Here is a 19,048-nt window from a genome sequence, read left to right on the forward strand (position 1 = left end):
TCAAGAATAGCTGCAAATGCTATTTTATCTTTCTCAATATGAATGTTAAAATCACCCACAATAACAGCTTTGTCAGTACTAACCACCAGGTTAGTTAAAAAATCAGCAAACTCCTTAAGAAAATTACTGTACGGGCCAGGTGGTCTATAAACAATAACAATGGTGATTTGGGGTGAAGAGCAAGAAAGAGATGAACCAGCAAGACTAAGAACAAGAGTTTCAAATGTGCTGAAACTCAGACCACATTTCTCAGTCACTCTTAGGCTGGATTGAAAAATTGCAGCAACACCACCACCTTTGCGATTTGGTCGAGGGTTATGCTCATAACTGTATTCAGCTGGAGTAGATTCATTTAGTGCCATGAATTCATTTGGTTTAAGCCAGGTATCCGTGAGGCAAAGGGCACCAAGACTAAAATCAGTAATTATTTCATTTATTAATAGTGCCTTAGGAGCCAGTGATCTTACATTCATAAGTCCAAGTTTAAGTTTAAGCCCTGCATCACAGCTGTTTTCTAGTAACGGATTCATTGTAATTTTTATTAAGTTATTATGGCATACACTACGGTGGAATCGGCTTCCATGATTAAAAACATACAATAAAATGAACCCTAGGTGACCACTCTAGGCGACTAGCAAGCGGTCGGTTATGCCGGTTTGCCTGCCGCCTGGGCTTGGCTCTAGTTAGTCAGCGATTTGCCTGGAGACTATGAGCTATGCTTTTAGACAAGAGGTCAGCACCAGCCCGCGAGGGGTGAATACCGTCCCTCTTCAAAAGCCCAGGCCTACCCCAAAACATCCACCAGTTGTCTATATAACCCACACCATTTATCGGGCACCATTCCGACAGCCAGCGACGTAGTGACGATAATCTGCTGTACATTTCATCGCCACGTCTAGCAGGGATGGGGCCAGAGCACGTTACTGACACACACATCTTCTTCGCAAGGTTGCACACCTCTATAAAATTTGACTTTGTGATCTCCGATTGCCTCAATCGGACATCATTAGTGCCGACGTGGATAATAATCTTAGAGTATGAGGGGTGCATTAGACAATAATGAAGGGTTAGTTTCACTATAATCCAAATATTAACTTACTAATGTTTAATAACACAGTGTCTAATATAATGCAGACACTAAAAACGGGAACTGGTAGACAAGAAAACAGGTCAAGATGACCTCGTCCTAAATAGATTGTGGGGTTATTCATTTAAGAATGCAACTAATAATTCTATAATCAAATGGCCTCTAACCCAATGAAGAAAATAGACCTGGGAACCGATGCTAGGATGAGGGGATCTCACCATGTAGATGGGAAAAACCAGGAACTGTTAGCATGAGAGCAGGTTAGGATGACCTTGTTCCCGACAGTAAGAGAACAGGAACCGAGCAGGTCAGGAGGACCTTGTTCCCGACAGTAAGAGAACAGGAACCGATCATGTAGCTGACATTTATTTTTACTCTTTTCTGGGGACAGGCACACACACTAACTAGAGCAAAAGTCAAAATCTGTGGTAGTCACGTAGGTGGAGAAGTACAGAAAAGGGGGGCCACACCCCAAAAGGCCTATAAAGACCTAGAGCCGACACCTATGGTTCGAGCCTCTCCCTGTACATCCCACATAGCAGACAGGTCTGGCCCAGATCTGGCGTCAAGCCGGCATTGCTGGCTGAGTTCTGGCATGGCAAGTGGTATGTCAACCAGATATGGGCCAGGTCTGGTAATGATGGCACTGTTTACATTATGGCATGCCAGATGTGGCCCGATTGTGGTTTGGTCTATGTGGCCCAGGCACATAGAAGACAGGTCTGGCCCAGATCTGGCGTCAAGCCGGCACTGCTGCCCAGTTAGCAAGCACATGTGGGCCGATTCTCGCTGAGTTGTGGCACATTCGGTTCACTGTCAGCAACGGTAAAAAATTGCGGGCCGATTGTGGGCCTAGCACGGCGACGATTCTGGCTGACTGTCGGCATTTTTAATCTGGGCCAGAACCATTCTGAGCACGGCGAGCGTTTCTGGCTGACTGTCGGCATTTTTAATCTGGGCCAGAACCGTTCTGAGCGCGGCGAGCGTTTCTGGCTGACTGTCGGCATTTTTAATCTGGGCCAGAACCGTTCTGAGCGCGGCGAGCGTTTCTGGCTGACTGTCGGCATTTTTAATCTGGGCCAGAACCGTTCTGAGCGCGGCGAGCGTTTCTGGCTGACTGTCGGCATTTTTAATCTGGGCCAGAACCGTTCTGAGCGCGGCGAACGATTCTGGCTGACAGTCGGCATTTTGCGTGTCGGACGACTTTGGCTGACAGTCATCCATTTCAGCATTGGTAACATGATTTGTGTCGCACCTAGCCCTCACCTGGCGTAAAATTCTGGCCTGATGTCAGATAAATATTCTCAAAAAAATTCGAACCAGAACTAGTCTTAACATGGAAGATCATTCTGACTACAGTCTATAGGAGGGGTCACCAACATGGTGCCCGTGGGCACCAGGGCGCCCCCAAGGACCACATGAGTTGCCCACGGTGACTGTTCTAAAAATAGCACAACTCACCATTGAGCATGGCGTCTAAAATTTAATTTTATCCTGTTGATATTCTTCTTTAATCACATTTGCATTTATATAGATTTGAAAATGGCAATATCTAAAAGAAAGCATTTAAAACGCGTTTATTATACATGATTTAAGAAAAATGTATCAAACTGGTAGCCCTTCGTAAGGCTCAGTACCCGTGAAGTAGCTCCCAGTTTCAAAAAGGTGACCCCTGGTCTTAGTCTATAAGAACATAAGAAATTTACAAACGAGAGGAGGCCATTCGGCCCATCAAGCTCGTTTGGGGAGAACTTAACTAATAGCTCAGAGTTGTTAAAATCTTATCTAGCTCGGATTTAAAGGAACCCATGGTTTTAGCTTCCGTTACACTAGCAGGAAGAATATTCCATACTCTAACTACACGCTGTGTAAAGAAGGGCTTCCTCAAATTTGTTTTAACATGTTCTCCCGCTAATTTCCACTTATGGCCACGAGTTCTAATATTTAGACTAATACTGAAATAGTCATTTGGCTGAACAGCATCCAGACCCGTTAGAATCTTATAGACCTGAATCATATCCCCCCTTAGTCTCCTTTGCTCAAGGCTAAACAGATTCACTTCCGCTAACCTCTCCTCATAAGACATTCCTCTAAGACCAGGAATCATTCTCGTTGCACCTTTTCTAAGGCAATATATATGAGGTTCTCATTTCATTATGTTGTATATGTAAATCTGCAAGATGTCACCTGGGTCTGTTCGAGCATTGGTAATGCTTTGTCCCATACCTGACCCTCATCTGGCATAAAATTGTGGCTGAAGGCTCTGCTCTCTATTATATCATAACCACTGTCTGTTTGGGATAAAGCCTATACTAAAGATCATGAGAAACACAATAAAGGGCCAATGGCTGACATACAAAAAGACTCCAAGCACCAGCTGTTGACATAGTACAGTCCCACTGATATGATAATTTTTTTGTTTAACATTGGAAAACCATTAAAACTTATTGGATATTTTTTGTTAACTACGGTATATCGTCAATCATTATTTTTCATCTGACATGTTTACTTAAAAAATGAAAAGTAAAAACAAATGAAAACATTAATTTATCTTCTCTAAAATCTTGTCTTTTAAAAATATAAACCCGTTTGGAATACTTTGTGTATAGGGCTTTTCTATTGACCGTTCGGTATTTGATCATCTACGCTGAACAACCAATCCTGAAATAAGTGGGCGTTAACGTTTCAGTTTAGACCAATCAATGTCCTTTAGACGTCACTGCAACTTCACCGGACTTTGAGGCTGTTGACGGCGTCGATCGACTTTAGATGGCTGATTCAGTTTGAATAATAACGAGCGAATTGTGGTAAGTGAAATATTTCAGTTACTTTTAAAGTTCCATTTAACCTTTTTAGTCAGAGATTTTAGCTTAAGATTCTGTCGGAACGGTATGTTGGGAATGATCGTTCATTTTAAAAAGTCGGTTCAAACAAGTCACACGCCTTGACATAATATTAAATACAGGGCTGTCGAGTTTAAATCAGATGTTTAACGTTAGATTACATCTGCAGAGCTCTCAAGTCTCACGTATTGTGTGTGGGACACACGCATTTAACACAACAATCTCCCACGCCAAACGACATTTCTCTGTCTGAGAAGTGATAAAGCTCGCGCCACAGCTAATCCAAACCTGCACCTTCTATTTTTTTCTTTTCATGGGGGACATGTCACTTCAGTCCACTGCTCCTTTGTTGCTGGTGATATCTGAAACTTGTTTGGTTAAAAATGAGCACCGCAAGTTCCAATTTACGACTTTGTGCATTTAATTCCTAGTGATGGAAATATATCCTTATATATATATATATATATATATATATATATATATATATATATATATATATATATATATATATATATATATGCGCGTCTAATTGATCAATCGACAGATTTATCAGTTATGCATGATCATAAGTTGGTAAAGTTGTGTGTCATATTAAAGTCACAGTAAAAAAAAAACAGGGATGAAATTCATATGGAACAATCATATATTCTGTGCAGTATTGGATATAGCAGCCTTCTGGACAGTTACAGTTCAGCAATGAGTGTTTTTTATGTCAGATCAGAACAGATATTACATTTCAGATTGCATACATATATGCATACAACTTTGACGAGTTGTGAATTAAATGGTGAAATTAACAACCCTGTTTAAATATTGTTTACTTGTTCATGATATTCTGTCATGGACATAATGATTCATATCTCCTTATTTGTGTACTACTGTATGTGTTTTGGAATTGTTTTATACTATAAATGTTGGGTGCTGTCTTGATCTTGATGGTATGATTTATGTTCTATGCCTTAGAAGCAGGTGGCATTAATAGTTTTGTGTTGTGTGTTGTGGCTGCAAAATTCCTTAACTAGGAGTGCAACGGACCAGGAGGCAGAGAAAAACATTCAAAGATGGCTTCAGTTGGCACCTGACAGGGATGGAGGAATGAAGGAACATGCAAAAAGGGCAAATGACACTTAATTCCATTGTTTGTGATGTATTTACTTGTTTTGTATTTGGATTTTTTTGTGTGTGTTTTTGACCACCCAAATTTCACATTTTATTAACCAGTTTTACAGGGCCATGTTCTTAGATATTTTGTATGTTGTGAAGTGCTTTAAACGCCTCATCTGTCTGTTGATGTTACAAAGTAAAGTGTAATTAAATATCAATCAGTGGTTTGTTGAAAAGTATTTATATGTTGTTTATAGTAAAAAGTAAAAATAAACGTTATTGATATCAATTGTGTATCCATTGTGCTTTATGGTGTCACTGGGCCTGTTATGGCCCAAATCAGGTAGAACCATGTCTGGGCCATCACTGGGCCTGTTATGGCCCAAATCAGAAAATCCATGTCTGGGCCGTCACTGGGCCTATTATGGCCCAAATCAGGAAGAACCATGTCTGGGCCATCACTGGGCCTGTTATGGCCCAAATCAGAAAATCCATGTCTGGGCCGTCACTGGGCCTGTTGTAGCCCAAATCAGGTAGAACCATGTAGGGCTGGGCGATAAAACGATTACGATATGTATCGCGATAGACACGTGATCGATATCAATAAAAAATGTGTTCGATAAAACGTTCGATATTTTTTATTCTTCGTCGGAAGAAAACAGAGGTTGCGAAGCTAGTTTGGATCCGAACAGGTGTTCCGGGCAATTCGGTTTCCCTATGTTTCCCCTGTCTATCGGGAAATAATGTTTCCCCTAATATTAAATCAAAGAGGTATGTGAAATGTCTGAAAATCACTCAAGTACATTATTACATGTGAATACTGTATTGTTATTAGTACCGAGGCCCAGAGTTGCTGTATACCTGTTTTAACAGGGGGGAACCAAATATCCTGGATGTCAGGAAATAATGTTTCTCCTAATATTTTAGGCAAATATGTATGTGGGATGTCTGAAAATCACTCAGGTACAGTATTACATGCGAATACAGTAGTTCGTCACGCATAATATAGTCTTATAAGAAATACTATACCGTTTTCATCAAGAAATATCTCTATCCAGCGAATTAAATACTTTCATTTATTATCAGTAAAAACAAAAAACGTGTGATGTTTTAAAATATGTGGCTTGTTTACCTCAAGAGCTTCGTAAAAAGACATGAAAACAACAGCGAAACCGTGTACAAATCAGCGCGCGACAGGGGAAACATAGGGAAACTGAATTGCCCGGAACACCGGAAACGCAGCTGTCATAAATGGTCGTAGCACAGCAAAACAACTGCTTTATGGAAGTTTTGCCGGTTTTTTGTGAATCACTGTGACGGTCGCCTCGCCCTTCCCTAACGCCGCTCGCCCCCCGTCTCCTGAATATTAAGTTATAGGTCTGTATCCTTTCGGTTTGTATGTGTCATGTTGTCCGGTTTTTCGCGTATCCCGTGTTTCGTTTCGAGTCTGCCGTGTCTTTTGTTTCCCCTTCTCTCTTTCCTCTCTGTGTTTACGGCGCACTTCCGGGTTCCGGCTCCCTACGTATCGCGTCTTCCTCGTTAGTGTTTGCATGTGTGTCTTTTCCTAGCACAAAACCTGGACTGAAAATATACTTGAATAGTTCAACTTCAAGTATGATTAGAGTAAGAATAACTTGAAGAGTTACTTTTTCATATTTCTGCAGGTTTTATATTTCAAACAATGTTACTGTACTGTATCAGGTTTGTTTTTTTATATTACAGATGTACTGTATCTCAGTCTACGTCAGTTTTATTTATGTTTACAAAACACTGCACATATTTTAAAAACACTTTATTTTCCATGGTTGTTGACATGTTTAAAATAAAAATGTTTAAATGTAATATATTTTTCTCCTGGTCTTTATTTTAAATGGGTCATAAAAAATGTCAATAATTATCGATATCGACCGATATGAAACACTCATATCGTGATACAGTTTTCAGTCATATCGCCCAGCCCTAGAACCATGTCTGGGCCATCACTGGGCCTGTTATGGCCCAAATCAGAAAATCCATGTCTGGGCCGTCACTGGGCCTATTATGGCCCAAATCAGGAAGAACCATGTCTGGGCCGTCACTGGGCCTGTTATGGCCCAAATCAGAAAATATCAGAAAATCCAGGTCTGGGCCGTCACAGGGCCGTCATTCTTTGCGGTATCTGGGCCAAAGGAAAATGAATAGTGTGGGCCAGATCTGGCCCAAAAGAATTTTGCTATCTGGGATGCTGAATGTATGTCAGATAGTTGCTCCCAGATTGCAATCTGTCAGAGAATAAACTGGTGACCTGCAACCACTCCTCGACTGTGCAGTGAATCTCTTCTCATCAACATACTCCAACAAGTATTTACGTTTACTTTTAGCCAGCACTTTTAAGTTTGCCGAGATGTCGGTCGCTCTGGCACCAGGGAGACAATTAACTATGGTCGCTGGAGTTGCTACTCTCACGTTTCTTAGAATAGAGTCGCCTATTACTAGAGCACTTTCAACAGGTGTCTCAGCGGGAGTTTCACTGAGTGGGGAGAACCTGTTGGAAACGCGAATGGTGCCGGTGTGAATTATGGTTGGATTTACGACTATGCCGCCGGGTCGTCACCCACTCGCCTTGCTGAGAAGGCTCTGCTGCCGGAGCGGGGGGAGACTGAATACCTATGGCGGACATATCCGGAGCCGCTAACACTAAATCAATAAAACTCTCAGTTTCCTGAATGTCCCGTAACGTCCGGATACGTCCTTCTAAAACTACAATCTTCTCCGTCAGCCTAGCGACTAACTGACACTTCTCACAGGTAAACGTACCGCTAATGACCGGAGAAGAATAACTAAACATATTGCACTCAGAACACGAAACAGGAGACGTGGGTGTGTCCGAAATCGCGCACTTGCGCACTTTTAGTGCGCGATTTTAGGGCGTAGGGCGTTCACACTGACAACTAAGCCAAAATTCAGTGCACTGAAAGTACCCGGATGGTGCACTGAAAACGGCCAGAAAACGCAGTGCAGAATGATGGACACTACTCGCACTAAACGGACGCCATTTTGACTACGTAGCGGAAGGGGAGGGACTTTCGGCAAGTTTTCATTGTTAAATTAAGGCGGACAATAACATAGACACGTAAGCCCAAGCAGAGGCAACTGCTTCATATAAATCTAAGTAACGTTAATAAAATTATTTTACTGATGTATACTGCGGTGTGTAGCCTGTCACTCTCTGATGACAGTTATAGATAATTTGAGTTTGCGATTATATCGACATAAAAGAGTTTGCACACGTAAATGTTAGAAGTTTTTTAGCCGGTTAGACGGTAGTAGATAGGTTATATACACGCAAATAAAACCACAAGGAAATTCATTGTAAACAAAACACAGCAGATATTTTGGCGCGCTAGAGAATCGCGATCAAATGCTAGTCCGTCACTTCCGGTAAGTGCAAAACGTTAGTGTTCCATTTAGGGCAGCACTTACCCATGGTAGTGTGCACTACAGAAGGAAGTGCGCAGTGCGCACTACATCTCAGTGCACTAAGGCAAATGCGCGATTTCGGACACACCCATGGTGTTGTACTTACGTGAAACGGGAAGACTGAAGTTCTAAAGCTGGAAGCACCTTTTTGATTGAATGGAGATCGTGGGTCGGTGCTTGCGAAGGTGATTAATCCGTAGGGGTTTGGAGAATTATCAGAAGACTATTAAGCTTGTGAGGATTTTTTTTCCCCGATGACTCAATTCTAATTACTATTTAGGTGATATCTATAGTTTTAAAGTTCGCGCGGTAGCAACCAGTTTCACTCACGTAGGGAACAGCGGAAACGTCAGCCAAAAAGTCTCTACCTATCAGCAAGGCACTTCTGAGGGTTAGTTGGCACAAACACAAACAGAAGAGGGTTGTTTATGACTATGAAGGACTATGAAGGACTAAAGGCACCAGGGGCCCCTTGCATGGGGGGGCATTTCTTCCCTCTTTGGAATAATTACCTTATAACTTCAGATATAAAAGTCACAGACACATGCCTGATACCTAAAATCAGAGTTGACCCCTTTACAATTGATTGTAGGAAGTTCAATAACGAAATGAATAACCTGTGTATAATTTATGGACATGCGAATATAACAAAAACAGCTGGAAAAATACAAAAACCTGTCTTTGTGTCTTGGATTTTTGTAAATATTTCAAAAACTACATGATGGAATAGGTCCAATTTTAAAAATCTGGTTCCCAAACTTGTTTTCTACATGTGTGCCCAATTTCATATCATTTGATGCAGCCCAACAGGTTTTACGGAGGAAAGAGCAAATGGTGCAACTGGGAGCCTTTCCTATCCAAAACCTAACCTAAACTAATCTGAAACTTATCCAAAATGGCAATAGTGTAACTAGCAGTGTTTTTTGGGGTAGCAACTTTCTTTCTAAATGCATTACCACTTATAGGTCATAAGTAACAATTTGTCACACATCATCACCACACATTTGTAGGAAAATCTATATTTTATTCACACGACTTGTGCCAAACTTATCCAAAACCTATCCAAACTGGCCACAGTGTAACTAGCAGTGTTTTTTGGGGTAGCGTCTTTCTTTCTAAATGCATTACCACTTATGGGTCATAAGTAACATTTTGTCACACAAAATCACCACACATTTGTAGGAAAATCTATATTTTATTCACACGACTTGTGCCAAACCTATCCAAAACCTATCCAAAATGGCCGCAGTGTAACTAGCAGTGTTTTGGGATAGCGTCTTTCTTTCTAAATGCATTACCACTTATGGGTCATAAGAAACATTTTGTTTCTAACCCTAACCCTGCATAACTGTGCCCAAACAAAGCCCGACAAGTGCCCCGCATAACTGTGCCCACACAAAGCCCGACAAGTGCCCCGCATAACTTTGCCCAAACAAAGCCCGACAAGTGCCCCGCATAACTTTGCCCAAACAAAGCTGACAAGTGCCCCGCATAACTTTGCCCAAACAAAGCCGACAAGTACCGTACATAATGTTGCCCAAACAAAGCCGACAAGTACTGTACATAACTTTGCTCAAACAAGGCCGACAAGTGCCCCGCATAACTTTGCCCAAACAAAGCCCCGCGTAACTTTGCCCAAGTGAAAGCCAAAAGCGCTGCATTACTTTGCACACTTCAAAGCTTGACAAAGGCGATGCGGAACTTTTCCCAATGTACCACAATACAAGTGTTACCAAAGCAAATGTTAATTGTAATTTACTGAATCACGGAATTATAAAAATCTATAGAATAAAAGAGTAAACTGTAAATAAATGTACTTATGTCGAGCGTTGCATCCTCTCCGCGCAAAAAAGCGTCCTCCTCCATCGAATCAATGGATAAAAGCGACACTTTCTTCCCCCGAACCACTCTTCAAAATCATCTTCTGTGCTTTCTCAACAGTGAAAGTCATCCGAGCCATTTTTCTTCAGTCAAAAAAGTTGTTGTCCGAAAATAACTGGGTAAACTCACGGAGACTACGTGCGTAATGCGTAATCGAGACACTCCCACAAATACTGCACCTGCAGATAATAAGTTGCGCATTCATGTCCCCAGCGCGAAAAACAATGCCCAATCAGCACATCCCATACCATTTTGCAAACCTTAGACACACCTCTATTGGATGAAGCAAATGACACTGTAATTTGATGTTCATGTAAAAAGTTTATTATGGTGAAACATAACCATGGGCAAAGGTTCAGTGCGTAAAAAATAATGTGCTAGCAGGGAAGCAGAGCATATATCTGAAAAAATACTTGACAATGAAGGATTACAGTGATTGATTTATGTACATAAGAGATCAAGCTTTCAAACGAGGGTAACTTTGTCATTTTATTCATTGGTTTTCTTCTAAAACTCCGAAGATAATAAACATTGCACGAATGTACAGAATGCCGACTGACATTTTTCCGCGATGAGTGAGCAAGCTATTTCAGAGCATTACAGTCATATTTATGGAAAAATGCGTGTTTTGTCTTAATACTGTGACGGTTTATGAATTATTGGCCGTGAAAGAAATAGTTTGAAGTGCTTAGTTTTCATTTTATTAACACTTATATTTTACTTCCTGACACTCGACCCGTTTAAAGATGGCTACCATGGTCATTTTATTTTTACTTGTTACAAAAAAACCATGGCACAAAAATTGCGCAACTTTCTACAGATATTATCTGAAAGGTTTTTTGTAGTGTAACAAGCCGTTTTTGGTTGATTTGATACATTTGTTTCTTTTATTGAACGTCATTTTTTTTTGTTATTGAAAATTTGGACGTATGCGTCCGAACCACTAGGCGGCGACAATGAAAGAGTAGACATTTTTAATAGACACCAACAGTATTACTTCATCGTAATACTGTCGTAAACAACACAAGAGCTTTAGTTGTGACATTGCAAAGAATCTCAGAAATCATGGCTAATCCGCCTGTGTCGTCCTCCATGTATGCCCGGATGCCATACTACTGGTTGCCCAGCGATCCTTAGGAGCGCCAACACCGGCTTGTCATCACCTCCCTGCTCCCCGGTTGTGACTCATGTTTTATGACTTAGACTGTGTGACTTGCCACTTAGCCATCTCTCCAATTTGACTTTCCCTGCCGGCCCCTGGAGGATGGGCTCCCCCTCTGAGTTTGGTTCCTCCCAAGGTTTCTTCCTTCTAGGGAGTTTTTCCTTGCCACTGTCACCTCTGGCTGCTCACTGGGGGCTTTGGGCAGGGATGCTGTAAAGCACTTTGAGACAATGTAATGTTGTGAAAACATGCTATACAAAAAAAAATTTGTTGTTGTTGTAATATCAAACCAATCAGGTAGCGCCATCTCACAGGGAAGCTGATGGAGGGGAAAAGCGACCAATCAGAATTCATGGCTAATAACAAACCAAACAGTTGGCGCCATCTCACAGGGAAGGTGATGGAGAGGAAAGACGACCAATCATTGTTGTTTGCTTCATTTTGTTTTAAAATATTGCCGAATGGCTCATAAGTTAAAAATACTGAAATTTGCAATATTGGTTTTATTTTGATGAAGACTAATACCTTAAAATCAGGGTCTTTCCAGTTATTAAGTGCACTTTTAATAGCTGTAAGGCTTCTGCTTCTAGAGCCTTTTGCCAAAGATTTTAGTTTCTTTGTTCATAAACATTCACCATCTGTTTTGAGAACAATGTCATAAACTGAGAAAAATGTCTATTGGTGGACATAGTGCTATAAAATGCTTTCCTGACATACTGGCTTTATCGGACCCCTGCAACAATGGTATAGGTGCATAATTCATTTTTATTTTTAAGACTTCTTAAATAAAATTTCTGTATTTTTACTTATAAAATTACTTTTATTTTTTTGAAAAAATAATTTTACATAAATTATGGAGGATGAGCTCCCCCTTTGCGTCTGGTTAGGGTTAGGGCTTCCTCTGTTGCCCCACAGAGGATGGGCTCTCCGTTTGGGACTGGTTAGGGTTAGGGTCAGGGTTTTATTTTTTTGTTATAGTGTGTAATGACTGCTCAGTTGTTTTTATGTACTGACTGGCTTGATGTGTGATCTGAAAGCAGTGTTTGCTTTTGAGAAGATTACTTAATACTGTCCAAGATTTCCATTGGTGTTTTCAATCAAATCACTTAAATGTTTTTCAAATATGTATGAAAAAGCAAGGCTAATTACACACTGTCAGTGTTAGCAGTAAATTGCTCTTCAATTAAAAGAAAATAAAAACAGAAGAGGGTTAGATAGCACAAACAGAAACAGAAGAGGGTTAGTTTGCACAAACAGAAATAGAAGAGGGTTAGTTAGCACAAATAGAAACAGAAGAGGGTTAGTTGGCACAAACAGAAACAGAAGAGGGTTAGTTAGCACAAACAGAAATAGAAGAGGGTTAGTTGGCACAAACAGAAATAGAAGAGGGTTAGTTGGCACAAACAGAAACAGAAGAGGGTTAGTTAGCACAAACAGAAACATATGCTTTCAGTCTTGTATCATAGATGCATTGCTTGGCGTTGCTCTGTCAGGGTGCATTGTATGGCATTTGTGAAATTACACACGAGCATATATGATGCTCATGTTTCACCCAGTGAATAGTGCTGGAAATGGAGCAGGAAGAAGGTGTCCTGCAGTTACAAGTACCATGCTTTGTGAGAGGACATGGTGTCTGAATGTGTGGTTTGGCAAAGGGGAGAGGAGCAGACAGAGGACAATGGGCTTAGGGGCAGGGGTAGATAGAGAGGAGCACACGGAGGACGAGGGGCTCAGGGGCAGGGGTAGATAGAGAGGAGCACACAGAGGACGAGGGGCTCAGGGGCAGGGGTAGATGGAGAGGAGCACACAGAGGACGAGGGGCTCAGGGGCAGGGGTAGATAGAGAGGAGCACACGGAGGACGAGGGGCTCAGGGGCAGGGGTAGATAGAGAGGAGCACACGGAGGACGAGGGGCTCAGGGGCAGGGGTAGATAGAGAGGGGCACACGGAGGACGAGGGGCTCAAGGGCAGTGGTAGATAGAGAGGGGCACACGGAGGACGAGGGGCTCAGGGGCAGTGGTAGATAGAGAGGGGCACACGGAGGACGGGGGGCTCAGGGGCAGGGGTAGATAGAGAGGAGCACACGGAGGACGAGGGGCTCGGGCAGGGATAGATAGAGAGGAGCACACGGAGGACGAGGGGCTCAGGGGCAGGGGTAGATAGAGAGGAGCACACGGAGGACGAGGGGCTCAGGGGCAGGGGTAGATGGAGAGGAGCACACGGAGGACGAGGGGCTCAGGGGCAGGGGTAGATGGAGAGGAGCACACGGAGGACGAGGGGCTCAGGGGCAGGGGTAGATGGAGAGGAGCACACGGAGAACAAAGGGGCTCAGTGGCAGGGGTAGATAGAGAGGAGCACACGGAGGACAAAGGGGCTCAGGGGCAGGGGTAGATGGAGAGGAGCACACGGAGAACAAAGGGGCTCAGGGGCAGGGGTAGATAGAGAGGAGCACACGGAGGACGAGGGGCTCAGGGGCAGGGGTAGATAGAGAGGAGCACACGGAGGACGAGGGGCTCAGGGGCAGGGGTAGATAGAGAGGAGCACACGGAGGACGAGGGGCTCAGGGGCAGGGGTAGATAGAGAGGAGCACACGGAGGACGAGGGGCTCAGGGGCAGGGGTAGATAGAGAGGAGCACACGGAGGACGAGGGGTTCAGGGGCAGGGGTAGATAGAGAGGAGCACACGGAGGACGAGGGGCTCAGGGGCAGGGGTAGATAGAGAGGAGCACACGGAGGACGAGGGGCTCAGGGGCAGGGGTAGATAGAGAGGAGCACACGGAGGACGAGGGGCTCAGGGGCAGGGGTAGATAGAGAGGAGCACACGGAGGACGAGGGGCTCAGGGGCAGGGGTAGATAGAGAGGAGCACACGGAGAACAAAGGGGCTCAGGGGCAGGGGTAGATAGAGAGGAGCACACGGAGAACAAAGGGGCTCAGGGGCAGGGGTAGATAGAGAGGAGCACATGGAGGACGAGGGGCTCAGGAGCAGGGGTAGATAGAGAGGAGCACACGGAGGACGAGGGGCTCAGGGGCAGGGGTAGATAGAGAGGAGCACACGGAGAACAAAGGGGCTCAGTGGCAGGGGTAGATAGAGAGGAGCACACGGAGGACAAAGGGGCTCAGGAGCAGGGGTGGAGCATGTTATCAACCATGGCCGGTGTTTGGCTAAAGCTGGTTGGCGGGTGCAGCCTTAGGTGACACGATCTATGGTGGCATCTATAATACACACATTCAGGAATGAGAACAGGTATCTCATCCCACATTTCTTGTACTTCTGTATGATGTGCAACATCACATTTATTCAGTTTACTGGAAATAGTAGAACCTGTGACCCAGTACTATCTCTTGATAAATTGATGACCTTTGCTTTGTCAGGACAGTGCCACTGCCTCATACTGATGGGAGAGAGCTACTTTTGACACACAAGCAGCAGATAGCGGGCATGGTGAGAGAATACAGTGCCATTAGGATAGCAGAGATCCAGCGAGCTGTGGGGGACAATGGCATTTTTCAAAACATGTCCCCCTCCTCGTCCCATATAGTTCTTATAGACATGAAGTAAAGGACAAATCCAGAAAAAAACCTACTTAAGTACAGTAACGAAGTACATGTGCTTCCTTTACAGTACATCTCTGGTGAATCGTAATTTGTAGAGCTGAGAAATCCATCAAGAAAATGTACTCATTGTTGCTAAAGTGGTTCTCTAGACGCAACCTGTGGCCGTGTGTCATGTGTGTCGTAACAGGTCCCCTGCGTCCCACCAAGACCTTCAGCAATGCACCGTCTTGACACTGCGTTATATTTTATGACATTGCAATATGTGCATTGCATGTTTGTATAGCAAACAGGTGTGTCTGTATGCACAGTGAATCTCGGCAGAACAATGCATCATTTCAATAACATTCCCAGAGATGCAGTCTAGCACATCCCTCGAATACAAAGCAAACACTGCATATTTCATGTGCAGTAAGCAGCTTGCATGTGTTTTACGTGCAATATTGCTCCACATGTGGGCTGACTACACCACTCCAGCTTATCTCGGATCAAAACTTGCCTCTGTAAGTTTTGCAATTTCCAAAGAAATGTGGCAGAAGTGTAATTATATCTGTGTTCATGTTTTAATGTCTATCATAATAAAAATGTTAATCAGAATCAGCTTTATTCGCCAAAAAACTAATTAATAGATGACAAACATAAGTGTACCTGTGGAACTCTGGTGTGTATGACTTTATGACTGTGGAGCATCATGAGAGGTGTGTCTGTCTGTTCATTATGTATTAGCAGCAATCTTGGGTGTAATAAGAGAATAGCATAGTTTTTTTGTTTCATTCAACATCTCCCTAAGCCAGGCTGTTGTTCCTCCATCCCTCAAAACAGCAATGATCATTCCTGCTCCACAACGTCAGCAGTCACAGAACTAAAAACCACTACTGTCCTTTGGCACTTACATCTCTTATCTTTATGTACTTTGAAAGACTAGTCATGATCCATATCAAAGGCTGCCTCCCCACCTCACTAGATCACCTTCAGTTTACCTACTCCCAAAACTGATCCACAGAGGGCGCCATATCCATTGCTCTCCGTCTACCACTGACCCACCTGGATCACAAGAACAGAGCTCTACATCAGAATGCTGTTTGTAGACTTTAGCTCAGCACTCAACACTATCATCAGGCAGAAATTCATTATAAAACCAGACACACCTGGCTGCAGCAAATCCCTCTACAACTAGATCCTGGACTTTGTAACTGATAGGCCACAACCTGTTCAGAGAAGTGACAGAATATCCAGACCTGTCACACTCAGCACCAGTACCCCACAGGAATGTGTCCACAGTCCACTGCTACTGACCCTGATGACATATGGCTGCTCTGAGACTCACGTCTCCAACCACATCATCAAGTTTGCAGACAGCAGTACAGTGGTGGGTCTGATCAACAACAGTGATGAAACTGCATAGAGTGTAGTGGCAGAGTGGCTGACAGCGTGGTCCGTGGATAACAATCTGGCCCTGAATGTGGAGAACACTAAGGGCTTAAGTGTTTTCCCATCACAACTTGACTTCTAGTAAAGTACCAGTACCGAAAGATCAGTAGCTAAAGTAGCAAACCAACTGAGGAACTTTTTCGGTACTTTTGGGGTGGAACTTGCAACGTTCTTTGTATGCAAATAGCCTGCCACTGAAACACAGTACAGCCATCATCTTGAAAAAACTTATGAAGTCAGAAAGCAATAAATGAAGTAAAAAAAAAAAAGTAATAGTAATGGATGTGTGGACAAATGAACACTTGCATTCTGCAATTGCAATCTGATCAAAAGAACAGATACAGCAAGATCAAGATGGCATAACAAGCAATAAAAAAGTGTTTTGTATAATATACCAGGGCAGATTTTCAATTATGCCAATGTGATTTTCTTGTCATAAAAACTGGGGTATTTATAAAGCTAAAAAGGAGTTCAACATAAATTTCTCACAAACCCATCTAGGAATGATTTAAACAGTGAGGATGAAAATGATTATGACTGTCTCAGAGAACGTGTGCAGTGCTCATGCAAAGGCAGAGGTAAACTTTAAAGTGATTTTTTAAACATATACTAAATAATTGTGCAAAGGTAAAATTATTAAAATAGCAAAATGTGCTACATTTTGTTTTTTTATTTGACGGAGTACAAACGTTTAAGTAAAACTTTAAACCCCTGTGCTATATCATCCATACAGTATGAAGGCATCAAAAAGCCTGATCTTAATCTAGCTGACTAGCGAGGAAAGAACTCCATGTGCATAATATGCGATGTCGATATTCATATCACACATCATCCAGCCCTATAATATACTACAGCCATTTTTCAAATTCCGTACAAAATACCCCTGCTCATGTTGTGATGTCATTCTGCTGCAGTACCAGTTTTTACAGCTGTGGAAAACCAGCCCCTTGAAGTACCTAATGTATGGTTCCTGGTGCAGTGGAAAACCAGCCCCTTCAAGTACCTGATGTATGGTTCCCGGTGCAGTGGAAAACCAGCCCCTTGAAGTACCTGATGTATGGTTCCTGGTGCAGTGGAAAGACACCCAAAAAGGACTGTAATATACTCCGGTTAGTCCAGTATGGCACACTCTCCTATGGCCATCAATCAAAGATTTTGGAGTTTGTCTGTGGGAATTTTTGGCCATTCATCCAGAAGAGCATTTGTGAGGTTAGGCACTGATGTTGGATGTGAAGGCCTGGCTCACAATCTCCATTGTAGTTCATCCCAAAGGTGCTCGATGGGGTTGAGGTCAGAGCCAGACACGTTCTTCCACACCAAACTCACCCAATCATGTCTTTATGAACTTTGCTTTCTGCACTGGGGCACAGTTATGCTGGAACAGAAAAGGCCCTTCCTGTTCCCATGAAGGTGGAAGCATAGAATTGTTCACAGAAGTGGGCACAAATATATCAAAAACTCTCTTGGTACATTACAAAAAACTTGCTCATCAACATGTTGTAACATGTAACAAAATAAAATACAAAGTACTGGTGTGAGAAGATGTATTTAATTAAAATACAAGTAATTTGTCATTTGAAAATGTAAAAATACGTAAAATAGTAACGTACACAACAAATACATGTACCATTACAGGCCTAGTAATGCATAATATTTACAAAATATACAGCTTACCCTATCTTTAAATAATATTTTTTTGTTATAGTGTGATAATGTTTTTGTAAATTAAAAATGATTTTTGTAACATTAGTAACGTAATGAGAGCTTAATAAAGCTGCACTTGGAGTAGCAAATTGAGGTTGGTGGGGTGTCGCTATATGAAATCATGAACGTTTGTATCGCGGTTTTGGTCTCGGTTTCAGACAGGTTACACCCTTAATTTATACCCAGTGCTTACCACAGAATTAGTGTCAGTGGCTGACGGGGGTGCCGTTTTTCTGACTTTATCAGTATAGCATACGTATAGTGCAAATGTATTGCTACAACTATCTGTCTGTCAAACTTAATCAAAATAACATACCTACATATTTTAAAGAGGGTGAAGTACCGTGATAAGGAAATTTACGATGTCAGAATAAACTGTATTTTTAACGTAGGGAATGTGTCCTAATAAGGAAATGTACCCAATCAGAATAGTGTTTATTATCGGAACAACATACCTCTAGTTTTGAACGCTGGTAAAACATTCTGAAAAGGAGATATATGCTAACAGAACAAAATTCCTGGCTTATGGCATCTTCCATTAAATAAATATAAAATGCTCTGTCCTGTTTTGGTCTAATACAAAAAAAATGAAAATTTGCACTCTGTGGTGGGGTTCCGTATTTCCGATTGAAATTGAAAACCCTATAAGAAATTATAGAAAGGTAGGTAGGGCTAAGGTAGGTAGGTAGTCTCTATGGTAACATATCGCAAAGGGTGGATGATCTTTTTACCTACTCAATGTTTTTTAGCCACCCCCAGCAACGTGCATATTCGCGTCATACGACTTTCGAAGCTGCGTCACAGCCACAGCCCGTGGGAGCCCACT

The 19,048-nt window shown here is 42.5% G+C and overlaps 1 protein-coding gene and 1 long non-coding RNA gene across 2 annotated transcripts in view; one reads left to right on the forward strand and one right to left on the reverse strand.

Moving 5' to 3' along the window:
- The window catches only part of zbtb8a (zinc finger and BTB domain containing 8A), a 31,929-nt gene extending 21,290 nt beyond the window's left edge, over positions 1–10,639 (reverse strand). The window contains exon 1 of the mRNA XM_072698868.1: positions 10,311–10,639. The gene's annotated coding sequence lies outside the window, so the exon portion shown is untranslated. The remainder of the gene's footprint in view (positions 1–10,310) is intronic.
- LOC140578331 (uncharacterized) lies at positions 2,348–6,876 on the forward strand. Its single transcript, XR_011982434.1, has 2 exons — positions 2,348–3,894; positions 4,953–6,876. It is a non-coding gene; the product is annotated as an uncharacterized lncRNA (long non-coding RNA).
- Positions 10,640–19,048: the final 8,409 nt, after the last annotated feature.

This window comes from Paramormyrops kingsleyae, chromosome 14 (assembly GCF_048594095.1).
Source record: "Paramormyrops kingsleyae isolate MSU_618 chromosome 14, PKINGS_0.4, whole genome shotgun sequence".
Lineage (NCBI taxonomy): Eukaryota > Metazoa > Chordata > Actinopteri > Osteoglossiformes > Mormyridae > Paramormyrops > Paramormyrops kingsleyae.